Source organism: Mytilus edulis, chromosome 1 (assembly GCF_963676685.1).
Source record: "Mytilus edulis chromosome 1, xbMytEdul2.2, whole genome shotgun sequence".
In the NCBI taxonomy this organism is placed as follows: Eukaryota; Metazoa; Mollusca; class Bivalvia; order Mytilida; family Mytilidae; genus Mytilus; species Mytilus edulis.
Window position 1 is genome coordinate 6,656,732 of NC_092344.1, and position 24,315 is coordinate 6,681,046.

The window sequence follows — 24,315 nt, forward strand, 5'->3', positions numbered from 1 at the left end:
TTGGTGTCTTTGCCTTCTTTGGTTTAGCTGCAGCCTTTGTCTTCTTGGGAGATTTTGTGGCTTTCTTTGCAGATTTGGCAGCAGGTTTTGCAGCAGGTTTCTTTGCAGCTGGTTTCTTTGCTTTTGGTTTAGCTGCTTTCTTTTCACCTGCTGGTTTCTTTGCTGCAGGTTTCTTTGCGGCAGTCTTTTTGGTAGGTGTCTTTGCCTTCTTTGGCTTGGCGGCTTTAGGTTTAACTACTTTCTTTGCTGGTTTCTTAGCTGGTTTAGCCACTTCCCCAATATTAAAGCTTCCAGAAGCGCCGGTACCCTTCGACTGTTTCAAGCTATTGCTCTTCACTCCTGATTTCAGAGCTAACTTCAAGTGAGTGTTGACTGTTTTTGCATCGCTACCAACGCTGAAGTTTGCTAAGATATACTTAAGGATGGCTTGACGGCTGGAGCCTCCACGCTCTTTCAAAGCAGATATAGCCTTTCCGACCATCTCGCTGTATTTTGGATGAGTAGCTACTTTCTTTGGTTTAGCTGCAGCTTTCTTCTTTGGTGACTTAGCTGGGGTCTTTACTACTGGTGCTGGTGCGTCTGACATTTTGCGGCTTTGGTTGTTGAACGATGTGTGCGAATGAACGACAGATTACAATGATATGCAATTCGCACTGACACAGAGTGTAATTATCTATCTAACGCGGACCTCGACGAGAGCACCCTTAAACTTTCATGACAATCTAATTCAAACAGATCGACAAGAAAATCTGTGTGCTTGTTCGACAAGTTTTAATCATTTGTTTCAAATAAATTGTACTTTTTGATATATAAATTATACACGAAAATCTTCAGCAGGAATTTTTCTTTCAGAATATGTCATAAGAATTAAACAAAATACCACGAGTGAAGAAATATTTACGATTAATGTACAACTTGTCAATTTCTCTCGTGCGATTCTTCCTCAGAAAACGTGTTGTATTATTTCACAAAAACTAGATTGTGCCGTAAAACTGATATACATTTGTAGTAAAATCATTTCTTTATATGTTTTTGCTTTCAGATATACGTAGAAATAAAGAGACTTCCCAGAAATTTAGATTTTGCCTTCGATATGAAAGCACACAAAGATGGCAAACTTCGAAACCGGGACTTCCTTGACCGAGATGAAAGACGTTTCAAATATTCGAATTTTTTACTAGAACTTTACAAGATATAATTAGTATTTATTGTTTATTATTTGTTTTTGCTATAATGATTTTTTTTTTGCTGATCAGAATCCTTTCAGAAAAATAGTGAATCATATATGCCCTGGTAAAAAAAAAGAGGCGATTTCAAATGACGACAAATGGCGGATACCATATTATCACAGACGACCTTTACGAGACCTAATTTAAAAAAAGAAATATATGTAGCCACATGCATGTGGAAGGAGTGGAATTCTTAAGTGTATCTAACTTGACTTGCATGTATTTCACGTAAAAATATTTCACCATGCAGATGGGTATTGAAAAATAAATAAATTTATGAATGATTTATTTTCTGTTTTCTTCATTCATTGATAGCTAGATATGTTGAATATTACATCCAAGTAAATTAGTTAAAAAAAATCATACAACAATTATGTTTGGTAGGAATGCAAAATTATAAGTAAAAAAAAATGTCTACAACACCCGGTATTCCCAGGCGGTCACCCATCCAAGTACTAACCGGGCTCGACGTTGCTTAACTTCGGTGATCGGACGAGAACCGGTGTTTTCAACGTGATATGGTCGTAGACACAGAAGTGTTAAATTTTTTGATATATAAGGTTAGGTAGTAGCATTTTTGAACAAAATTTATATAAAATAGATTTTTTTCAGAAGCAAAACTTTACAATAATAATATGTTTGGTAGAAATTCAAAATTATAGGTACAAAAAATGTCTACAACACCCGGTATTCCCAGGCGGTCACCCATCCAAGTACTAACCGGGCTCGACGTTGCTTAACTTCGGTGATCGGACGAGAACCGGTGTTTTCAACGTGATATGGTCGTAGACACAGAAGTGTTAAAATTTTTGATATATAAAGTTAGGAAGTAAAGCAATTTTGAACAGATCTAGAATTTGTATAAAAAAAGATTTTTTTCAGGTTTAAGATAGAAGCAAAACTAAATACTTACTGCACGATCCAGAGTGGAAGATAGTAAAACTTAGCAAGTACACATGGACTTTATAGTAAAAAAAATTGCAGAGAAGAAAGAGAGATTTAGAATATGGGACAAGCTATATTTTATTTGTGACTAATACCATGCAACAATTTCAGACTCTTTTTGAAAAAATTTGGTAGCCCTTAAAAGGGCTGTTTAAGCTTTAAAAGCATCATGATGCTTCCTTCATTTACTTCTTCTTTGGTGTCTTTGCCTTCTTTGGTTTAGCTGCAGCCTTTGTCTTCTTGGGAGATTTTGTGGCTTTCTTTGCAGATTTGGCAGCAGGTTTTGCAGCAGGTTTCTTTGCAGCTGGTTTCTTTGCTTTTGGTTTAGCTGCTTTCTTTTCACCTGCTGGTTTCTTTGCTGCAGGTTTCTTTGCGGCAGTCTTTTTGGTAGGTGTCTTTGCCTTCTTTGGCTTGTCGGCTTTAGGTTTAACTACTTTCTTTGCTGGTTTCTTAGCTGGTTTAGCCACTTCCCCAATCTTAAAGCTTCCAGAAGCGCCGGTACCCTTCGACTGTTTCAAGCTATTGCTCTTCACTCCTGATTTCAGAGCTAACTTCAAGTGAGTGTTGACTGTTTTTGCATCGCTACCAACGCTGAAGTTTGCTAAGATATACTTAAGGATGGCTTGACGGCTGGAGCCTCCACGCTCTTTCAAAGCAGATATAGCCTTTCCGACCATCTCGCTGTATTTTGGATGAGTAGCTACTTTCTTTGGTTTAGCTGCAGCTTTCTTCTTTGGTGACTTAGCTGGGGTCTTTACTACTGGTGCTGGTGCGTCTGACATTTTGCGGCTTTGGTTGTTGAACGATCTGTGCGAATGAACGACAGATTACAATGATATGCAATTCGCACTGACACAGAGTGTAATTATCTATCTAACGCGGACCTCGACGAGAGCACCCTTAAACTTTCATGACAATCTAATTCAAACAGATCGACAAGAAAATCTGTGTGCTTGTTCGACAAGTTTTAATCATTTGTTTCAAATAAATTGTACTTTTTGATATATAAATCATACACGAAAATCTTCAGCAGGAATTTTTCTTTCAGAATATGTCATAAGAATTAAACAAAATACCACGAGTGAAGAAATATTTACGATTAATGTACAACTTGTCAATTTCTCTCGTGCGATTCTTCCTCAGAAAACGTGTTGTATTATTTCACAAAAACTAGATTGTGCCGTAAAACTGATATACATTTGTAGTAAAATCATTTCTTTATATGTTTTTGCTTTCAGATATACGTAGAAATAAAGAGACTTCCCAGAAATTTAGATTTTGCCTTCGATATGAAAGCACACAAAGATGGCAAACTTCGAAACCGGGACTTCCTTGACCGAGATGAAAGACGTTTCAAATATTCGAATTTTTTACTAGAACTTTACAAGATATAATTAGTATTTATTGTTTATTATTTGTTTTTGCTATAATGATTTTTTTTTTTGCTGATCAGAATCCTTTCAGAAAAATAGTGAATCATATATGCCCTGGTAAAAAAAAAAGAGGCGATTTCAAATGACGACAAATGGCGGATACCATATTATCACAGACGACCTTTACGAGACCTAATTTAAAAAAAGAAATATATGTAGCCACATGCATGTGGAAGGAGTGGAATTCTTAAGTGTATCTAACTTGACTTGCATGTATTTCACGTAAAAATATTTCACCATGCAGATGGGTATTGAAAAATAAATAAATTTATGAATGATTTATTTTCTGTTTTCTTCATTCATTGATAGCTAGATATGTTGAATATTACATCCAAGTAAATTAGTTAAAAAAAATCATACAACAATTATGTTTGGTAGGAATGCAAAATTATAAGTAAAAAAAAATGTCTACAACACCCGGTATTCCCAGGCGGTCACCCATCCAAGTACTAACCGGGCTCGACGTTGCTTAACTTCGGTGATCGGACGAGAACCGGTGTTTTCAACGTGATATGGTCGTAGACACAGAAGTGTTAAATTTTTTGATATATAAGGTTAGGTAGTAGCATTTTTGAACAAAATTTATATAAAATAGATTTTTTTCAGAAGCAAAACTTTACAATAATAATATGTTTGGTAGAAATTCAAAATTATAGGTACAAAAAATGTCTACAACACCCGGTATTCCCAGGCGGTCACCCATCCAAGTACTAACCGGGCTCGACGTTGCTTAACTTCGGTGATCGGACGAGAACCGGTGTTTTCAACGTGATATGGTCGTAGACACAGAAGTGTTAAAATTTTTGATATATAAAGTTAGGAAGTAAAGCAATTTTGAACAGATCTAGAATTTGTATAAAAAAAGATTTTTTTCAGGTTTAAGATAGAAGCAAAACTAAATACTTACTGCACGATCCAGAGTGGAAGATAGTAAAACTTAGCAAGTACACATGGACTTTATAGTAAAAAAAATTGCAGAGAAGAAAGAGAGATTTAGAATATGGGACAAGCTATATTTTATTTGTGACTAATACCATGCAACAATTTCAGACTCTTTTTGAAAAAATTTGGTAGCCCTTAAAAGGGCTGTTTAAGCTTTAAAAGCATCATGATGCTTCCTTCATTTACTTCTTCTTTGGTGTCTTTGCCTTCTTTGGTTTAGCTGCAGCCTTTGTCTTCTTGGGAGATTTTGTGGCTTTCTTTGCAGATTTGGCAGCAGGTTTTGCAGCAGGTTTCTTTGCAGCTGGTTTCTTTGCTTTTGGTTTAGCTGCTTTCTTTTCACCTGCTGGTTTCTTTGCTGCAGGTTTCTTTGCGGCAGTCTTTTTCTTCTTTGGCTTGGCGGCTTTAGGTTTAACTACTTTCTTTGCTGGTTTCTTAGCTGGTTTAGCCACTTCCCCAATCTTAAAGCTTCCAGAAGCGCCGGTACCCTTCGACTGTTTCAAGCTATTGCTCTTCACTCCTGATTTCAGAGCTAACTTCAAGTGAGTGTTGACTGTTTTTGCATCGCTACCAACGCTGAAGTTTGCTAAGATATACTTAAGGATGGCTTGACGGCTGGAGCCTCCACGCTCTTTCAAAGCAGATATAGCCTTTCCGACCATCTCGCTGTATTTTGGATGAGTAGCTACTTTCTTTGGTTTAGCTGCAGCTTTCTTCTTTGGTGACTTAGCTGGGGTCTTTACTACTGGTGCTGGTGCGTCTGACATTTTGCGGCTTTGGTTGTTGAACGATGTGTGCGAATGAACGACAGATTACAATGATATGCAATTCGCACTGACACAGAGTGTAATTATCTATCTAACGCGGACCTCGACGAGAGCACCCTTAAACTTTCATGACAATCTAATTCAAACAGATCGACAAGAAAATCTGTGTGCTTGTTCGACAAGTTTTAATCATTTGTTTCAAATAAATTGTACTTTTTGATATATAAATCATACACGAAAATCTTCAGCAGGAATTTTTCTTTCAGAATATGTCATAAGAATTAAACAAAATACCACGAGTGAAGAAATATTTACGATTAATGTACAACTTGTCAATTTCTCTCGTGCGATTCTTCCTCAGAAAACGTGTTGTATTATTTCACAAAAACTAGATTGTGCCGTAAAACTGATATACATTTGTAGTAAAATCATTTCTTTATATGTTTTTGCTTTCAGATATACGTAGAAATAAAGAGACTTCCCAGAAATTTAGATTTTGCCTTCGATATGAAAGCACACAAAGATGGCAAACTTCGAAACCGGGACTTCCTTGACCGAGATGAAAGACGTTTCAAATATTCGAATTTTTTACTAGAACTTTACAAGATATAATTAGTATTTATTGTTTATTATTTGTTTTTGCTATAATGATTTTTTTTTTGCTGTTCAGAATCCTTTCAGAAAAATAGTGAATCATATATGCCCTGGTAAAAAAAAGAGGCGATTTCAAATGACGACAAATGGCGGATACCATATTATCACAGACGACCTTTACGAGACCTAATTTAAAAAAAGAAATATATGTAGCCACATGCATGTGGAAGGAGTGGAATTCTTAAGTGTATCTAACTTGACTTGCATGTATTTCACGTAAAAATATTTCACCATGCAGATGGGTATTGAAAAATAAATAAATTTATGAATGATTTATTTTCTGTTTTCTTCATTCATTGATAGCTAGATATGTTGAATATTACATCCAAGTAAATTAGTTAAAAAAAATCATACAACAATCATGTTTGGTAGGAATGCAAAATTATAAGTAAAAAAAAAATGTCTACAACACCCGGTATTCCCAGGCGGTCACCCATCCAAGTACTAACCGGGCTCGACGTTGCTTAACTTCGGTGATCGGACGAGAACCGGTGTTTTCAACGTGATATGGTCGTAGACACAGAAGTGTTAAATTTTTTGATATATAAGGTTAGGTAGTAGCATTTTTGAACAAAATTTATATAAAATAGATTTTTTTCAGAAGCAAAACTTTACAATAATAATATGTTTGGTAGAAATTCAAAATTATAGGTACAAAAAATGTCTACAACACCCGGTATTCCCAGGCGGTCACCCATCCAAGTACTAACCGGGCTCGACGTTGCTTAACTTCGGTGATCGGACGAGAACCGGTGTTTTCAACGTGATATGGTCGTAGACACAGAAGTGTTAAAATTTTTGATATATAAAGTTAGGAAGTAAAGCAATTTTGAACAGATCTAGAATTTGTATAAAAAAAGATTTTTTTCAGGTTTAAGATAGAAGCAAAACTAAATACTTACTGCACGATCCAGAGTGGAAGATAGTAAAACTTAGCAAGTACACATGGACTTTATAGTAAAAAAAATTGCAGAGAAGAAAGAGAGATTTAGAATATGGGACAAGCTATATTTTATTTGTGACTAATACCATGCAACAATTTCAGACTCTTTTTGAAAAAATTTGGTAGCCCTTAAAAGGGCTGTTTAAGCTTTAAAAGCATCATGATGCTTCCTTCATTTACTTCTTCTTTGGTGTCTTTGCCTTCTTTGGTTTAGCTGCAGCCTTTGTCTTCTTGGGAGATTTTGTGGCTTTCTTTGCAGATTTGGCAGCAGGTTTTGCAGCAGGTTTCTTTGCAGCTGGTTTCTTTGCTTTTGGTTTAGCTGCTTTCTTTTCACCTGCTGGTTTCTTTGCTGCAGGTTTCTTTGCGGCAGTCTTTTTGGTAGGTGTCTTTGCCTTCTTTGGCTTGGCGGCTTTAGGTTTAACTACTTTCTTTGCTGGTTTCTTAGCTGGTTTAGCCACTTCCCCAATCTTAAAGCTTCCAGAAGCGCCGGTACCCTTCGACTGTTTCAAGCTATTGCTCTTCACTCCTGATTTCAGAGCTAACTTCAAGTGAGTGTTGACTGTTTTTGCATCGCTACCAACGCTGAAGTTTGCTAAGATATACTTAAGGATGGCTTGACGGCTGGAGCCTCCACGCTCTTTCAAAGCAGATATAGCCTTTCCGACCATCTCGCTGTATTTTGGATGAGTAGCTACTTTCTTTGGTTTAGCTGCAGCTTTCTTCTTTGGTGACTTAGCTGGGGTCTTTACTACTGGTGCTGGTGCGTCTGACATTTTGCGGCTTTGGTTGTTGAACGATGTGTGCGAATGAACGACAGATTACAATGATATGCAATTCGCACTGACACAGAGTGTAATTATCTATCTAACGCGGACCTCGACGAGAGCACCCTTAAACTTTCATGACAATCTAATTCAAACAGATCGACAAGAAAATCTGTGTGCTTGTTCGACAAGTTTTAATCATTTGTTTCAAATAAATTGTACTTTTTGTTTTTGCTATAATGATTTTTTTTTTGCTGATCAGAATCCTTTCAGAAAAATAGTGAATCATATATGCCCTGGTAAAAAAAAGAGGCGATTTCAAATGACGACAAATGGCGGATACCATATTATCACAGACGACCTTTACGAGACCTAATTTAAAAAAAGAAATATATGTAGCCACATGCATGTGGAAGGAGTGGAATTCTTAAGTGTATCTAACTTGACTTGCATGTATTTCACGTAAAAATATTTCACCATGCAGATGGGTATTGAAAAATAAATAAATTTATGAATGATTTATTTTCTGTTTTCTTCATTCATTGATAGCTAGATATGTTGAATATTACATCCAAGTAAATTAGTTAAAAAAAATCATACAACAATCATGTTTGGTAGGAATGCAAAATTATAAGTAAAAAAAAAATGTCTACAACACCCGGTATTCCCAGGCGGTCACCCATCCAAGTACTAACCGGGCTCGACGTTGCTTAACTTCGGTGATCGGACGAGAACCGGTGTTTTCAACGTGATATGGTCGTAGACACAGAAGTGTTAAATTTTTTGATATATAAGGTTAGGTAGTAGCATTTTTGAACAAAATTTATATAAAATAGATTTTTTTCAGAAGCAAAACTTTACAATAATAATATGTTTGGTAGAAATTCAAAATTATAGGTACAAAAAATGTCTACAACACCCGGTATTCCCAGGCGGTCACCCATCCAAGTACTAACCGGGCTCGACGTTGCTTAACTTCGGTGATCGGACGAGAACCGGTGTTTTCAACGTGATATGGTCGTAGACACAGAAGTGTTAAAATTTTTGATATATAAAGTTAGGAAGTAAAGCAATTTTGAACAGATCTAGAATTTGTATAAAAAAAGATTTTTTTCAGGTTTAAGATAGAAGCAAAACTAAATACTTACTGCACGATCCAGAGTGGAAGATAGTAAAACTTAGCAAGTACACATGGACTTTATAGTAAAAAAAATTGCAGAGAAGAAAGAGAGATTTAGAATATGGGACAAGCTATATTTTATTTGTGACTAATACCATGCAACAATTTCAGACTCTTTTTGAAAAAATTTGGTAGCCCTTAAAAGGGCTGTTTAAGCTTTAAAAGCATCATGATGCTTCCTTCATTTACTTCTTCTTTGGTGTCTTTGCCTTCTTTGGTTTAGCTGCAGCCTTTGTCTTCTTGGGAGATTTTGTGGCTTTCTTTGCAGATTTGGCAGCAGGTTTTGCAGCAGGTTTCTTTGCAGCTGGTTTCTTTGCTTTTGGTTTAGCTGCTTTCTTTTCACCTGCTGGTTTCTTTGCTGCAGGTTTCTTTGCGGCAGTCTTTTTCTTCTTTGGCTTGGCGGCTTTAGGTTTAACTACTTTCTTTGCTGGTTTCTTAGCTGGTTTAGCCACTTCCCCAATCTTAAAGCTTCCAGAAGCGCCGGTACCCTTCGACTGTTTCAAGCTATTGCTCTTCACTCCTGATTTCAGAGCTAACTTCAAGTGAGTGTTGACTGTTTTTGCATCGCTACCAACGCTGAAGTTTGCTAAGATATACTTAAGGATGGCTTGACGGCTGGAGCCTCCACGCTCTTTCAAAGCAGATATAGCCTTTCCGACCATCTCGCTGTATTTTGGATGAGTAGCTACTTTCTTTGGTTTAGCTGCAGCTTTCTTCTTTGGTGACTTAGCTGGGGTCTTTACTACTGGTGCTGGTGCGTCTGACATTTTGCGGCTTTGGTTGTTGAACGATGTGTGCGAATGAACGACAGATTACAATGATATGCAATTCGCACTGACACAGAGTGTAATTATCTATCTAACGCGGACCTCGACGAGAGCACCCTTAAACTTTCATGACAATCTAATTCAAACAGATCGACAAGAAAATCTGTGTGCTTGTTCGACAAGTTTTAATCATTTGTTTCAAATAAATTGTACTTTTTGATATATAAATCATACACGAAAATCTTCAGCAGGAATTTTTCTTTCAGAATATGTCATAAGAATTAAACAAAATACCACGAGTGAAGAAATATTTACGATTAATGTACAACTTGTCAATTTCTCTCGTGCGATTCTTCCTCAGAAAACGTGTTGTATTATTTCACAAAAACTAGATTGTGCCGTAAAACTGATATACATTTGTAGTAAAATCATTTCTTTATATGTTTTTGCTTTCAGATATACGTAGAAATAAAGAGACTTCCCAGAAATTTAGATTTTGCCTTCGATATGAAATCACACAAAGATGGCAAACTTCGAAACCGGGACTTCCTTGACCGAGATGAAAGACGTTTCAAATATTCGAATTTTTTACTAGAACTTTACAAGATATAATTAGTATTTATTGTTTATTATTTGTTTTTGCTATAATGATTTTTTTTTTGCTGATCAGAATCCTTTCAGAAAAATAGTGAATCATATATGCCCTGGTAAAAAAAAGAGGCGATTTCAAATGACGACAAATGGCGGATACCATATTATCACAGACGACCTTTACGAGACCTAATTTAAAAAAAGAAATATATGTAGCCACATGCATGTGGAAGGAGTGGAATTCTTAAGTGTATCTAACTTGACTTGCATGTATTTCACGTAAAAATATTTCACCATGCAGATGGGTATTGAAAAATAAATAAATTTATGAATGATTTATTTTCTGTTTTCTTCATTCATTGATAGCTAGATATGTTGAATATTACATCCAAGTAAATTAGTTAAAAAAAATCATACAACAATCATGTTTGGTAGGAATGCAAAATTATAAGTAAAAAAAAAATGTCTACAACACCCGGTATTCCCAGGCGGTCACCCATCCAAGTACTAACCGGGCTCGACGTTGCTTAACTTCGGTGATCGGACGAGAACCGGTGTTTTCAACGTGATATGGTCGTAGACACAGAAGTGTTAAATTTTTTGATATATAAGGTTAGGTAGTAGCATTTTTGAACAAAATTTATATAAAATAGATTTTTTTCAGAAGCAAAACTTTACAATAATAATATGTTTGGTAGAAATTCAAAATTATAGGTACAAAAAATGTCTACAACACCCGGTATTCCCAGGCGGTCACCCATCCAAGTACTAACCGGGCTCGACGTTGCTTAACTTCGGTGATCGGACGAGAACCGGTGTTTTCAACGTGATATGGTCGTAGACACAGAAGTGTTAAAATTTTTGATATATAAAGTTAGGAAGTAAAGCAATTTTGAACAGATCTAGAATTTGTATAAAAAAAGATTTTTTTCAGGTTTAAGATAGAAGCAAAACTAAATACTTACTGCACGATCCAGAGTGGAAGATAGTAAAACTTAGCAAGTACACATGGACTTTATAGTAAAAAAAATTGCAGAGAAGAAAGAGAGATTTAGAATATGGGACAAGCTATATTTTATTTGTGACTAATACCATGCAACAATTTCAGACTCTTTTTGAAAAAATTTGGTAGCCCTTAAAAGGGCTGTTTAAGCTTTAAAAGCATCATGATGCTTCCTTCATTTACTTCTTCTTTGGTGTCTTTGCCTTCTTTGGTTTAGCTGCAGCCTTTGTCTTCTTGGGAGATTTTGTGGCTTTCTTTGCAGATTTGGCAGCAGGTTTTGCAGCAGGTTTCTTTGCAGCTGGTTTCTTTGCTTTTGGTTTAGCTGCTTTCTTTTCACCTGCTGGTTTCTTTGCTGCAGGTTTCTTTGCGGCAGTCTTTTTGGTAGGTGTCTTTGCCTTCTTTGGCTTGGCGGCTTTAGGTTTAACTACTTTCTTTGCTGGTTTCTTAGCTGGTTTAGCCACTTCCCCAATCTTAAAGCTTCCAGAAGCGCCGGTACCCTTCGACTGTTTCAAGCTATTGCTCTTCACTCCTGATTTCAGAGCTAACTTCAAGTGAGTGTTGACTGTTTTTGCATCGCTACCAACGCTGAAGTTTGCTAAGATATACTTAAGGATGGCTTGACGGCTGGAGCCTCCACGCTCTTTCAAAGCAGATATAGCCTTTCCGACCATCTCGCTGTATTTTGGATGAGTAGCTACTTTCTTTGGTTTAGCTGCAGCTTTCTTCTTTGGTGACTTAGCTGGGGTCTTTACTACTGGTGCTGGTGCGTCTGACATTTTGCGGCTTTGGTTGTTGAACGATGTGTGCGAATGAACGACAGATTACAATGATATGCAATTCGCACTGACACAGAGTGTAATTATCTATCTAACGCGGACCTCGACGAGAGCACCCTTAAACTTTCATGACAATCTAATTCAAACAGATCGACAAGAAAATCTGTGTGCTTGTTCGACAAGTTTTAATCATTTGTTTCAAATAAATTGTACTTTTTGATATATAAATCATACACGAAAATCTTCAGCAGGAATTTTTCTTTCAGAATATGTCATAAGAATTAAACAAAATACCACGAGTGAAGAAATATTTACGATTAATGTACAACTTGTCAATTTCTCTCGTGCGATTCTTCCTCAGAAAACGTGTTGTATTATTTCACAAAAACTAGATTGTGCCGTAAAACTGATATACATTTGTAGTAAAATCATTTCTTTATATGTTTTTGCTTTCAGATATACGTAGAAATAAAGAGACTTCCCAGAAATTTAGATTTTGCCTTCGATATGAAAGCACACAAAGATGGCAAACTTCGAAACCGGGACTTCCTTGACCGAGATGAAAGACGTTTCAAATATTCGAATTTTTTACTAGAACTTTACAAGATATAATTAGTATTTATTGTTTATTATTTGTTTTTGCTATAATGATTTTTTTTTTGCTGATCAGAATCCTTTCAGAAAAATAGTGAATCATATATGCCCTGATAAAAAAAAAAGAGGCGATTTCAAATGACGACAAATGGCGGATACCATATTATCACAGACGACCTTTACGAGACCTAATTTAAAAAAAGAAATATATGTAGCCACATGCATGTGGAAGGAGTGGAATTCTTAAGTGTATCTAACTTGACTTGCATGTATTTCACGTAAAAATATTTCACCATGCAGATGGGTATTGAAAAATAAATAAATTTATGAATGATTTATTTTCTGTTTTCTTCATTCATTGATAGCTAGATATGTTGAATATTACATCCAAGTAAATTAGTTAAAAAAAATCATACAACAATTATGTTTGGTAGGAATGCAAAATTATAAGTAAAAAAAAATGTCTACAACACCCGGTATTCCCAGGCGGTCACCCATCCAAGTACTAACCGGGCTCGACGTTGCTTAACTTCGGTGATCGGACGAGAACCGGTGTTTTCAACGTGATATGGTCGTAGACACAGAAGTGTTAAATTTTTTGATATATAAGGTTAGGTAGTAGCATTTTTGAACAAAATTTATATAAAATAGATTTTTTTCAGAAGCAAAACTTTACAATAATAATATGTTTGGTAGAAATTCAAAATTATAGGTACAAAAAATGTCTACAACACCCGGTATTCCCAGGCGGTCACCCATCCAAGTACTAACCGGGCTCGACGTTGCTTAACTTCGGTGATCGGACGAGAACCGGTGTTTTCAACGTGATATGGTCGTAGACACAGAAGTGTTAAAATTTTTGATATATAAAGTTAGGAAGTAAAGCAATTTTGAACAGATCTAGAATTTGTATAAAAAAAAGATTTTTTTCAGGTTTAAGATAGAAGCAAAACTAAATACTTACTGCACGATCCAGAGTGGAAGATAGTAAAACTTAGCAAGTACACATGGACTTTATAGTAAAAAAAATTGCAGAGAAGAAAGAGAGATTTAGAATATGGGACAAGCTGTATTTTATTTGTGACTAATACCATGCAACAATTTCAGACTCTTTTTGAAAAAATTTGGTAGCCCTTAAAAGGGCTGTTTAAGCTTTAAAAGCATCATGATGCTTCCTTCATTTACTTCTTCTTTGGTGTCTTTGCCTTCTTTGGTTTAGCTGCAGCCTTTGTCTTCTTGGGAGATTTTGTGGCTTTCTTTGCAGATTTGGCAGCAGGTTTTGCAGCAGGTTTCTTTGCAGCTGGTTTCTTTGCTTTTGGTTTAGCTGCTTTCTTTTCACCTGCTGGTTTCTTTGCTGCAGGTTTCTTTGCGGCAGTCTTTTTGGTAGGTGTCTTTGCCTTCTTTGGCTTGGCGGCTTTAGGTTTAACTACGTTCTTTGCTGGTTTCTTAGCTGGTTTAGCCACTTCCCCAATCTTAAAGCTTCCAGAAGCGCCGGTACCCTTCGACTGTTTCAAGCTATTGCTCTTCACTCCTGATTTCAGAGCTAACTTCAAGTGAGTGTTGACTGTTTTTGCATCGCTACCAACGCTGAAGTTTGCTAAGATATACTTAAGGATGGCTTGACGGCTGGAGCCTCCACGCTCTTTCAAAGCAGATATAGCCTTTCCGACCATCTCGCTGTATTTTGGATGAGTAGCTACTTTCTTTGGTTTAGCTGCAGCTTTCTTCTTTGGTGACTTAGCTGGGGTCTTTACTACTGGTGCTGGTGCGTCTGACATTTTGCGGCTTTGGTTGTTGAACGATGTGTGCGAATGAACGACAGATTACAATGATATGCAATTCGCACTGACACAGAGTGTAATTATCTATCTAACGCGGACCTCGACGAGAGCACCCTTAAACTTTCATGACAATCTAATTCAAACAGATCGACAAGAAAATCTGTGTGCTTGTTCGACAAGTTTTAATCATTTGTTTCAAATAAATTGTACTTTTTGATATATAAATCATACACGAAAATCTTCAGCAGGAATTTTTCTTTCAGAATATGTCATAAGAATTAAACAAAATACCACGAGTGAAGAAATATTTACGATTAATGTACAACTTGTCAATTTCTCTCGTGCGATTCTTCCTCAGAAAACGTGTTGTATTATTTCACAAAAACTAGATTGTGCCGTAAAACTGATATACATTTGTAGTAAAATCATTTCTTTATATGTTTTTGCTTTCAGATATACGTAGAAATAAAGAGACTTCCCATAAATTTAGATTTTGCCTTCGATATGAAAGCACACAAAGATGGCAAACTTCGAAACCGGGACTTCCTTGACCGAGATGAAAGACGTTTCAAATATTCGAATTTTTTACTAGAACTTTACAAGATATAATTAGTATTTATTGTTTATTATTTGTTTTTGCTATAATGATTTTTTTTTTGCTGATCAGAATCCTTTCAGAAAAATAGTGAATCATATATGCCCTGGTAAAAAAAAAAGAGGCGATTTCAAATGACGACAAATGGCGGATACCATATTATCACAGACGACCTTTACGAGACCTAATTTAAAAAAAGAAATATATGTAGCCACATGCATGTGGAAGGAGTGGAATTCTTAAGTGTATCTAACTTGACTTGCATGTATTTCACGTAAAAATATTTCACCATGCAGATGGGTATTGAAAAATAAATAAATTTATGAATGATTTATTTTCTGTTTTCTTCATTCATTGATAGCTAGATATGTTGAATATTACATCCAAGTAAATTAGTTAAAAAAAATCATACAACAATTATGTTTGGTAGGAATGCAAAATTATAAGTAAAAAAAAATGTCTACAACACCCGGTATTCCCAGGCGGTCACCCATCCAAGTACTAACCGGGCTCGACGTTGCTTAACTTCGGTGATCGGACGAGAACCGGTGTTTTCAACGTGATATGGTCGTAGACACAGAAGTGTTAAATTTTTTGATATATAAGGTTAGGTAGTAGCATTTTTGAACAAAATTTATATAAAATAGATTTTTTTCAGAAGCAAAACTTTACAATAATAATATGTTTGGTAGAAATTCAAAATTATAGGTACAAAAAATGTCTACAACACCCGGTATTCCCAGGCGGTCACCCATCCAAGTACTAACCGGGCTCGACGTTGCTTAACTTCGGTGATCGGACGAGAACCGGTGTTTTCAACGTGATATGGTCGTAGACACAGAAGTGTTAAAATTTTTGATATATAAAGTTAGGAAGTAAAGCAATTTTGAACAGATCTAGAATTTGTATAAAAAAAAGATTTTTTTCAGGTTTAAGATAGAAGCAAAACTAAATACTTACTGCACGATCCAGAGTGGAAGATAGTAAAACTTAGCAAGTACACATGGACTTTATAGTAAAAAAAATTGCAGAGAAGAAAGAGAGATTTAGAATATGGGACAAGCTGTATTTTATTTGTGACTAATACCATGCAACAATTTCAGACTCTTTTTGAAAAAATTTGGTAGCCCTTAAAAGGGCTGTTTAAGCTTTAAAAGCATCATGATGCTTCCTTCATTTACTTCTTCTTTGGTGTCTTTGCCTTCTTTGGTTTAGCTGCAGCCTTTGTCTTCTTGGGAGATTTTGTGGCTTTCTTTGCAGATTTGGCAGCAGGTTTTGCAGCAGGTTTCTTTGCAGCTGGTTTCTTTGCAGCTGGTTTCTTTGCTTTTGGTTTAGCTGCTTTCTTTTCACCTGCTGGTTTCTTTGCTGCAGGTTTCTTTGCGGCAGTCTTTTTGGTAGGTGTCTTTGCCTTCTTTGGCTTGGCGGCTTTAGGTTTAACTACGTTCTTTGCTGGTTTCTTAGCTGGTTTAGCCACTTCCCCAATCTTAAAGCTTCCAGAAGCGCCGGTACCCTTCGACTGTTTCAAGCTATTGCTCTTCACTCCTGATTTCAGAGCTAACTTCAAGTGAGTGTTGACTGTTTTTGCATCGCTACCAACGCTGAAGTTTGCTAAGATATACTTAAGGATGGCTTGACGGCTGGAGCCTCCACGCTCTTTCAAAGCAGATATAGCCTTTCCGACCATCTCGCTGTATTTTGGATGAGTAGCTACTTTCTTTGGTTTAGCTGCAGCTTTCTTCTTTGGTGACTTAGCTGGGGTCTTTACTACTGGTGCTGGTGCGTCTGACATTTTGCGGCTTTGGTTGTTGAACGATGTGTGCGAATGAACGACAGATTACAATGATATGCAATTCGCACTGACACAGAGTGTAATTATCTATCTAACGCGGACCTCGACGAGAGCACCCTTAAACTTTCATGACAATCTAATTCAAACAGATCGACAAGAAAATCTGTGTGCTTGTTCGACAAGTTTTAATCATTTGTTTCAAATAAATTGTACTTTTTGATATATAAATCATACACGAAAATCTTCAGCAGGAATTTTTCTTTCAGAATATGTCATAAGAATTAAACAAAATACCACGAGTGAAGAAATATTTACGATTAATGTACAACTTGTCAATTTCTCTCGTGCGATTCTTCCTCAGAAAACGTGTTGTATTATTTCACAAAAACTAGATTGTGCCGTAAAACTGATATACATTTGTAGTAAAATCATTTCTTTATATGTTTTTGCTTTCAGATATACGTAGAAATAAAGAGACTTCCCAGAAATTTAGATTTTGCCTTCGATATGAAAGCACACAAAGATGGCAAACTTCGAAACCGGGACTTCCTTGACCGAGATGAAAGACGTTTCAAATATTCGAATTTTTTACTAGAACTTTACAAGATATAATTAGTATTTATTGTTTATTATTTGTTTTTGCTATAATGATTTTTTTTTTGCTGATCAGAATCCTTTCAGAAAAATAGTGAATCATATATGCCCTGGTAAAAAAAAAAGAGGCGATTTCAAATGACGACAAATGGCGGATACCATATTATCACAGACGACCTTTACGAGACCTAATTTAAAAAAAGAAATATATGTAGCCACATGCATGTGGAAGGAGTGGAATTCTTAAGTGTATCTAACTTGACTTGCATGTATTTCACGTAAAAATATTTCACCATGCAGATGGGTATTGAAAAATAAATAAATTTATGAATGATTTATTTTCTGTTTTCTTCATTCATTGATAGCTAGATATGTTGAATATTACATCCAAGTAAATTAGTTAAAAAAAATCATACAACAATTATGTTTGGTAGGAATGCAAAATTATAAGTAAAAAAAAATGTCTACAACACCCGGTATTCCCAGGCGGTCACCCATCCAAGTACTAACCGGGCTCGACGTTGCTTAACTTCGGTGATCGGACGAGAACCGGTGTTTTCAACGTGATATGGTCGTAGACACAGAAGTGTTAAATTTTTTGATATATAAGGTTAGGTAGTAGCATTTTTGAACAAAATTTATATAAAATAGATTTTTTTCAGAAGCAAAACTTTACAATAATAATATGTTTGGTAGAAATTCAAAATTATAGGTACAAAAAATGTCTACAACACCCGGTATTCCCAGGCGGTCACCCATCCAAGTACTAACCGGGCTCGACGTTGCTTAACTTCGGTGATCGGACGAGAACCGGTGTTTTCAACGTGATATGGTCGTAGACACAGAAGTGTTAAAATTTTTGATATATAAAGTTAGGAAGTAAAGCAATTTTGAACAGATCTAGAATTTGTATAAAAAAAAGATTTTTTTCAGGTTTAAGATAGAAGCAAAACTAAATACTTACTGCACGATCCAGAGTGGAAGATAGTAAAACTTAGCAAGTACACATGGACTTTATAGTAAAAAAAATTGCAGAGAAGAAAGAGAGATTTAGAATATGGGACAAGCTGTATTTTATTTGTGACTAATACCATGCAACAATTTCAGACTCTTTTTGAAAAAATTTGGTAGCCCTTAAAAGGGCTGTTTAAGCTTTAAAAGCATCATGATGCTTCCTTCATTTACTTCTTCTTTGGTGTCTTTGCCTTCTTTGGTTTAGCTGCAGCCTTTGTCTTCTTGGGAGATTTTGTGGCTTTCTTTGCAGATTTGGCAGCAGGTTTTGCAGCAGGTTTCTTTGCAGCTGGTTTCTTTGCTTTTGGTTTAGCTGCTTTCTTTTCACCTGCTGGTTTCTTTGCGGCAGTCTTTTTGGTAGGTGTCTTTGCCTTCTTTGGCTTGGCGGCTTTAGGTTTAACTACTTTCTTTGCTGGTTTCTTAGCTGGTTTAGCCACTTCCCCAATCTTAAAGCTTCCAGAAGCGCCGGTACCCTTCGACTGTTTCAAGCTATTGCTCTTCACTCCTGATTTCAGAGCTAACTTCAAGTGAGTGTTGACTGTTTTTGCATCGCTACCAACGCTGAAGTTTGCTAAGATATACTTGAGGATGGCTTGACGGCTGGAGCCTCCACGCTCTTTCAAAGCAGATATAGCCTTTCCGACCATCTCGCTGTATTTTGGATGAGTAGCTACTTTCTTTGGTTTAGCTGCAGCTTTCTTCTTTGGTGACTTAGCTGGGGTCTTTACTACTGGTGCTGGTGCGTCTGACATTTTGCGGCTTTGGTTGTTGAACGATGTGTGCGAATGAACGACAGATTACAATGATATGCAATTCGCACTGACACAGAGTGTAATTATCTATCTAACGCGGACCTCGACGAGAGCACCCTTAAACTTTCATGACAATCTAATTCAAACAGATCGACAAGAAAATCTGTGTGCTTGTTCGACAAGTTTTAATCATTTGTTTCAAATAAATTGTACTTTTTGATATATAAATCATACACGAAAATCTTCAGCAGGAATTTTTCTTTCAGAATATGTCATAAGAATTAAACAAAATACCACGAGTGAAGAAATATTTACGATTAATGTACAACTTGTCAATTTCTCTCGTGCGATTCTTCCTCAGAAAACGTGTTGTATTATTTCACAAAAACTAGATTGTGCCGTAAAACTGATATACATTTGTAGTAAAATCATTTCTTTATATGTTTTTGCTTTCAGATATACGTAGAAATAAAGAGACTTCCCAGAAATTTAGATTTTGCCTTCGATATGAAAGCACACAAAGATGGCAAACTTCGAAACCGGGACTTCCTTGACCGAGATGAAAGACGTTTCAAATATTCGAATTTTTTACTAGAACTTTACAAGATATAATTAGTATTTATTGTTTATTATTTGTTTTTGCTATAATGATTTTTTTTTTGCTGATCAGAATCCTTTCAGAAAAATAGTGAATCATATATGCCCTGGTAAAAAAAAAAGAGGCGATTTCAAATGACGACAAATGGCGGATACCATATTATCACAGACGACCTTTACGAGACCTAATTTAAAAAAAGAAATATATGTAGCCACATGCATGTGGAAGGAGTGGAATTCTTAAGTGTATCTAACTTGACTTGCATGTATTTCACGTAAAAATATTTCACCATGCAGATGGGTATTGAAAAATAAATAAATTTATGAATGATTTATTTTCTGTTTTCTTCATTCATTGATAGCTAGATATGTTGAATATTACATCCAAGTAAATTAGTTAAAAAAAATCATACAACAATTATGTTTGGTAGGAATGCAAAATTATAAGTAAAAAAAAATGTCTACAACACCCGGTATTCCCAGGCGGTCACCCATCCAAGTACTAACCGGGCTCGACGTTGCTTAACTTCGGTGATCGGACGAGAACCGGTGTTTTCAACGTGATATGGTCGTAGACACAGAAGTGTTAAATTTTTTGATATATAAGGTTAGGTAGTAGCATTTTTGAACAAAATTTATATAAAATAGATTTTTTTCAGAAGCAAAACTTTACAATAATAATATGTTTGGTAGAAATTCAAAATTATAGGTACAAAAAATGTCTACAACACCCGGTATTCCCAGGCGGTCACCCATCCAAGTACTAACCGGGCTCGACGTTGCTTAACTTCGGTGATCGGACGAGAACCGGTGTTTTCAACGTGATATGGTCGTAGACACAGAAGTGTTAAAATTTTTGATATATAAAGTTAGGAAGTAAAGCAATTTTGAACAGATCTAGAATTTGTATAAAAAAAAGATTTTTTTCAGGTTTAAGATAGAAGCAAAACTAAATACTTACTGCACGATCCAGAGTGGAAGATAGTAAAACTTAGCAAGTACACATGGACTTTATAGTAAAAAAAATTGCAGAGAAGAAAGAGAGATTTAGAATATGGGACAAGCTGTATTTTATTTGTGACTAATACCATGCAACAATTTCAGACTCTTTTTGAAAAAATTTGGTAGCCCTTAAAAGGGCTGTTTAAGCTTTAAAAGCATCATGATGCTTCCTTCATTTACTTCTTCTTTGGTGTCTTTGCCTTCTTTGGTTTAGCTGCAGCCTTTGTCTTCTTGGGAGATTTTGTGGCTTTCTTTGCAGATTTGGCAGCAGGTTTTGCAGCAGGTTTCTTTGCAGCTGGTTTCTTTGCTTTTGGTTTAGCTGCTTTCTTTTCACCTGCTGGTTTCTTTGCTGCAGGTTTCTTTGCGGCAGTCTTTTTGGTAGGTGTCTTTGCCTTCTTTGGCTTGGCGGCTTTAGGTTTAACTACTTTCTTTGCTGGTTTCTTAGCTGGTTTAGCCACTTCCCCAATCTTAAAGCTTCCAGAAGCGCCGGTACCCTTCGACTGTTTCAAGCTATTGCTCTTCACTCCTGATTTCAGAGCTAACTTCAAGTGAGTGTTGACTGTTTTTGCATCGCTACCAACGCTGAAGTTTGCTAAGATATACTTAAGGATGGCTTGACGGCTGGAGCCTCCACGCTCTTTCAAAGCAGATATAGCCTTTCCGACCATCTCGCTGTATTTTGGATGAGTAGCTACTTTCTTTGGTTTAGCTGCAGCTTTCTTCTTTGGTGACTTAGCTGGGGTCTTTACTACTGGTGCTGGTGCGTCTGACATTTTGCGGCTTTGGTTGTTGAACGATGTGTGCGAATGAACGACAGATTACAATGATATGCAATTCGCACTGACACAGAGTGTAATTATCTATCTAACGCGGACCTCGACGAGAGCACCCTTAAACTTTCATGACAATCTAATTCAAACAGATCGACAAGAAAATCTGTGTGCTTGTTCGACAAGTTTTAATCATTTGTTTCAAATAAATTGTACTTTTTGATATATAAATCATACACGAAAATCTTCAGCAGGAATTTTTCTTTCAGAATATGTCATAAGAATTAAACAAAATACCACGAGTGAAGAAATATTTACGATTAATGTACAACTTGTCAATTTCTCTCGTGCGATTCTTCCTCAGAAAACGTGTTGTATTATTTCACAAAAACTAGATTGTGCCGTAAAACTGATATACATTTGTAGTAAAATCATTTCTTTATATGTTTTTGCTTTCAGATATACGTAGAAATAAAGAGACTTCCCAGAAATTTAGATTTTGCCTTCGATATGAAAGCACACAAAGATGGCAAACTTCGAAACCGGGACTTCCTTGACCGAGATGAAAGACGTTTCAAATATTCGAATTTTTTACTAGAACTTTACAAGATATAATTAGTATTTATTGTTTATTATTTGTTTTTGCTATAATGATTTTTTTTTTGCTGATCAGAATCCTTTCAGAAAAATAGTGAATCATATATGCCCTGGTAAAAAAAAAAGAGGCGATTTCAAATGACGACAAATGGCGGATACCATATTATCACAGACGACCTTTACGAGACCTAATTTAAAAAAAGAAATATATGTAGCCACATGCATGTGGAAGGAGTGGAATTCTTAAGTGTATCTAACTTGACTTGCATGTATTTCACGTAAAAATATTTCACCATGCAGATGGGTATTGAAAAATAAATAAATTTATGAATGATTTATTTTCTGTTTTCTTCATTCATTGATAGCTAGATATGTTGAATATTACATCCAAGTAAATTAGTTAAAAAAAATCATACAACAATTATGTTTGGTAGGAATGCAAAATTATAAGTAAAAAAAAATGTCTACAACACCCGGTATTCCCAGGCGGTCACCCATCCAAGTACTAACCGGGCTCGACGTTGCTTAACTTCGGTGATCGGACGAGAACCGGTGTTTTCAACGTGATATGGTCGTAGACACAGAAGTGTTAAATTTTTTGATATATAAGGTTAGGTAGTAGCATTTTTGAACAAAATTTATATAAAATAGATTTTTTTCAGAAGCAAAACTTTACAATAATAATATGTTTGGTAGAAATTCAAAATTATAGGTACAAAAAATGTCTACAACACCCGGTATTCCCAGGCGGTCACCCATCCAAGTACTAACCGGGCTCGACGTTGCTTAACTTCGGTGATCGGACGAGAACCGGTGTTTTCAACGTGATATGGTCGTAGACACAGAAGTGTTAAAATTTTTGATATATAAAGTTAGGAAGTAAAGCAATTTTGAACAGATCTAGAATTTGTATAAAAAAAAGATTTTTTTCAGGTTTAAGATAGAAGCAAAACTAAATACTTACTGCACGATCCAGAGTGGAAGATAGTAAAACTTAGCAAGTACACATGGACTTTATAGTAAAAAAAATTGCAGAGAAGAAAGAGAGATTTAGAATATGGGGCAAGCTGTATTTTATTTGTGACTAATACCATGCAACAATTTCAGACTCTTTTTGAAAAAAATTGGTAGCCCTTAAAAGGGCTGTTTAAGCTTTAAAAGCATCATGATGCTTCCTTCATTTACTTCTTCTTTGGTGTCTTTGCCTTCTTTGGTTTAGCTGCAGCCTTTGTCTTCTTGGGAGATTTTGTGGCTTTCTTTGCAGATTTGGCAGCAGGTTTTGCAGCAGGTTTCTTTGCAGCTGGTTTCTTTGCTTTTGGTTTAGCTGCTTTCTTTTCACCTGCTGGTTTCTTTGCTGCAGGTTTCTTTGCGGCAGTCTTTTTGGTAGGTGTCTTTGCCTTCTTTGGCTTGGCGGCTTTAGGTTTAACTACGTTCTTTGCTGGTTTCTTAGCTGGTTTAGCCACTTCCCCAATCTTAAAGCTTCCAGAAGCGCCGGTACCCTTCGACTGTTTCAAGCTATTGCTCTTCACTCCTGATTTCAGAGCTAACTTCAAGTGAGTGTTGACTGTTTTTGCATCGCTACCAACGCTGAAGTTTGCTAAGATATACTTAAGGATGGCTTGACGGCTGGAGCCTCCACGCTCTTTCAAAGCAGATATAGCCTTTCCGACCATCTCGCTGTATTTTGGATGAGTAGCTACTTTCTTTGGTTTAGCTGCAGCTTTCTTCTTTGGTGACTTAGCTGGGGTCTTTACTACTGGTGCTGGTGCGTCTGACATTTTGCGGCTTTGGTTGTTGAACGATGTGTGCGAATGAACGACAGATTACAATGATATGCAATTCGCACTGACACAGAGTGTAATTATCTATCTAACGCGGACCTCGACGAGAGCACCCTTAAACTTTCATGACAATCTAATTCAAACAGATCGACAAGAAAATCTGTGTGCTTGTTCGACAAGTTTTAATCATTTGTTTCAAATAAATTGTACTTTTTGATATATAAATCATACACGAAAATCTTCAGCAGGAATTTTTCTTTCAGAATATGTCATAAGAATTAAACAAAATACCACGAGTGAAGAAATATTTACGATTAATGTACAACTTGTCAATTTCTCTCGTGCGATTCTTCCTCAGAAAACGTGTTGTATTATTTCACAAAAACTAGATTGTGCCGTAAAACTGATATACATTTGTAGTAAAATCATTTCTTTATATGTTTTTGCTTTCAGATATACGT

The 24,315-nt window shown here is 36.0% G+C and overlaps 20 non-coding genes across 20 annotated transcripts; all 20 read right to left on the minus strand.

Annotated features, from left to right (window-relative positions):
* Nucleotides 1-1,640: 1,640 nt before the first annotated feature.
* LOC139507299 (5S ribosomal RNA) lies at nucleotides 1,641-1,759 on the minus strand. Its single transcript, XR_011660650.1, has one exon. It is a non-coding gene; the product is annotated as a 5S ribosomal RNA (ribosomal RNA).
* A 142-nt stretch (nucleotides 1,760-1,901) lies between these two features.
* Nucleotides 1,902-2,020, minus strand: LOC139507306 (5S ribosomal RNA). Its single transcript, XR_011660651.1, has one exon. It is a non-coding gene; the product is annotated as a 5S ribosomal RNA (ribosomal RNA).
* Nucleotides 2,021-4,012: 1,992 nt separating this feature from the next.
* Nucleotides 4,013-4,131, minus strand: LOC139507314 (5S ribosomal RNA). The gene has a single exon (XR_011660652.1). It is a non-coding gene; the product is annotated as a 5S ribosomal RNA (ribosomal RNA).
* Nucleotides 4,132-4,273: 142 nt separating this feature from the next.
* LOC139507322 (5S ribosomal RNA) lies at nucleotides 4,274-4,392 on the minus strand. The gene has a single exon (XR_011660654.1). It is a non-coding gene; the product is annotated as a 5S ribosomal RNA (ribosomal RNA).
* Nucleotides 4,393-6,367: 1,975 nt separating this feature from the next.
* On the minus strand, nucleotides 6,368-6,486 carry LOC139507329 (5S ribosomal RNA). Its single transcript, XR_011660656.1, has one exon. It is a non-coding gene; the product is annotated as a 5S ribosomal RNA (ribosomal RNA).
* A 142-nt stretch (nucleotides 6,487-6,628) lies between these two features.
* On the minus strand, nucleotides 6,629-6,747 carry LOC139507337 (5S ribosomal RNA). Its single transcript, XR_011660661.1, has one exon. It is a non-coding gene; the product is annotated as a 5S ribosomal RNA (ribosomal RNA).
* A 1,573-nt stretch (nucleotides 6,748-8,320) lies between these two features.
* Nucleotides 8,321-8,439, minus strand: LOC139507346 (5S ribosomal RNA). Its single transcript, XR_011660663.1, has one exon. It is a non-coding gene; the product is annotated as a 5S ribosomal RNA (ribosomal RNA).
* Nucleotides 8,440-8,581: 142 nt separating this feature from the next.
* Nucleotides 8,582-8,700, minus strand: LOC139507352 (5S ribosomal RNA). The gene has a single exon (XR_011660664.1). It is a non-coding gene; the product is annotated as a 5S ribosomal RNA (ribosomal RNA).
* A 1,975-nt stretch (nucleotides 8,701-10,675) lies between these two features.
* On the minus strand, nucleotides 10,676-10,794 carry LOC139507370 (5S ribosomal RNA). The gene has a single exon (XR_011660666.1). It is a non-coding gene; the product is annotated as a 5S ribosomal RNA (ribosomal RNA).
* Nucleotides 10,795-10,936: 142 nt separating this feature from the next.
* On the minus strand, nucleotides 10,937-11,055 carry LOC139507381 (5S ribosomal RNA). Its single transcript, XR_011660669.1, has one exon. It is a non-coding gene; the product is annotated as a 5S ribosomal RNA (ribosomal RNA).
* Nucleotides 11,056-13,046: 1,991 nt separating this feature from the next.
* Nucleotides 13,047-13,165, minus strand: LOC139507391 (5S ribosomal RNA). Its single transcript, XR_011660672.1, has one exon. It is a non-coding gene; the product is annotated as a 5S ribosomal RNA (ribosomal RNA).
* A 142-nt stretch (nucleotides 13,166-13,307) lies between these two features.
* LOC139507399 (5S ribosomal RNA) lies at nucleotides 13,308-13,426 on the minus strand. The gene has a single exon (XR_011660675.1). It is a non-coding gene; the product is annotated as a 5S ribosomal RNA (ribosomal RNA).
* A 1,992-nt stretch (nucleotides 13,427-15,418) lies between these two features.
* LOC139507407 (5S ribosomal RNA) lies at nucleotides 15,419-15,537 on the minus strand. The gene has a single exon (XR_011660678.1). It is a non-coding gene; the product is annotated as a 5S ribosomal RNA (ribosomal RNA).
* A 142-nt stretch (nucleotides 15,538-15,679) lies between these two features.
* LOC139507416 (5S ribosomal RNA) lies at nucleotides 15,680-15,798 on the minus strand. Its single transcript, XR_011660689.1, has one exon. It is a non-coding gene; the product is annotated as a 5S ribosomal RNA (ribosomal RNA).
* A 2,007-nt stretch (nucleotides 15,799-17,805) lies between these two features.
* LOC139507427 (5S ribosomal RNA) lies at nucleotides 17,806-17,924 on the minus strand. Its single transcript, XR_011660699.1, has one exon. It is a non-coding gene; the product is annotated as a 5S ribosomal RNA (ribosomal RNA).
* A 142-nt stretch (nucleotides 17,925-18,066) lies between these two features.
* LOC139507436 (5S ribosomal RNA) lies at nucleotides 18,067-18,185 on the minus strand. The gene has a single exon (XR_011660701.1). It is a non-coding gene; the product is annotated as a 5S ribosomal RNA (ribosomal RNA).
* Nucleotides 18,186-20,162: 1,977 nt separating this feature from the next.
* Nucleotides 20,163-20,281, minus strand: LOC139507444 (5S ribosomal RNA). Its single transcript, XR_011660712.1, has one exon. It is a non-coding gene; the product is annotated as a 5S ribosomal RNA (ribosomal RNA).
* A 142-nt stretch (nucleotides 20,282-20,423) lies between these two features.
* Nucleotides 20,424-20,542, minus strand: LOC139507455 (5S ribosomal RNA). Its single transcript, XR_011660722.1, has one exon. It is a non-coding gene; the product is annotated as a 5S ribosomal RNA (ribosomal RNA).
* A 1,992-nt stretch (nucleotides 20,543-22,534) lies between these two features.
* Nucleotides 22,535-22,653, minus strand: LOC139507473 (5S ribosomal RNA). The gene has a single exon (XR_011660727.1). It is a non-coding gene; the product is annotated as a 5S ribosomal RNA (ribosomal RNA).
* A 142-nt stretch (nucleotides 22,654-22,795) lies between these two features.
* Nucleotides 22,796-22,914, minus strand: LOC139507481 (5S ribosomal RNA). Its single transcript, XR_011660730.1, has one exon. It is a non-coding gene; the product is annotated as a 5S ribosomal RNA (ribosomal RNA).
* Between the last annotated feature and the right edge of the window lie 1,401 nt (nucleotides 22,915-24,315).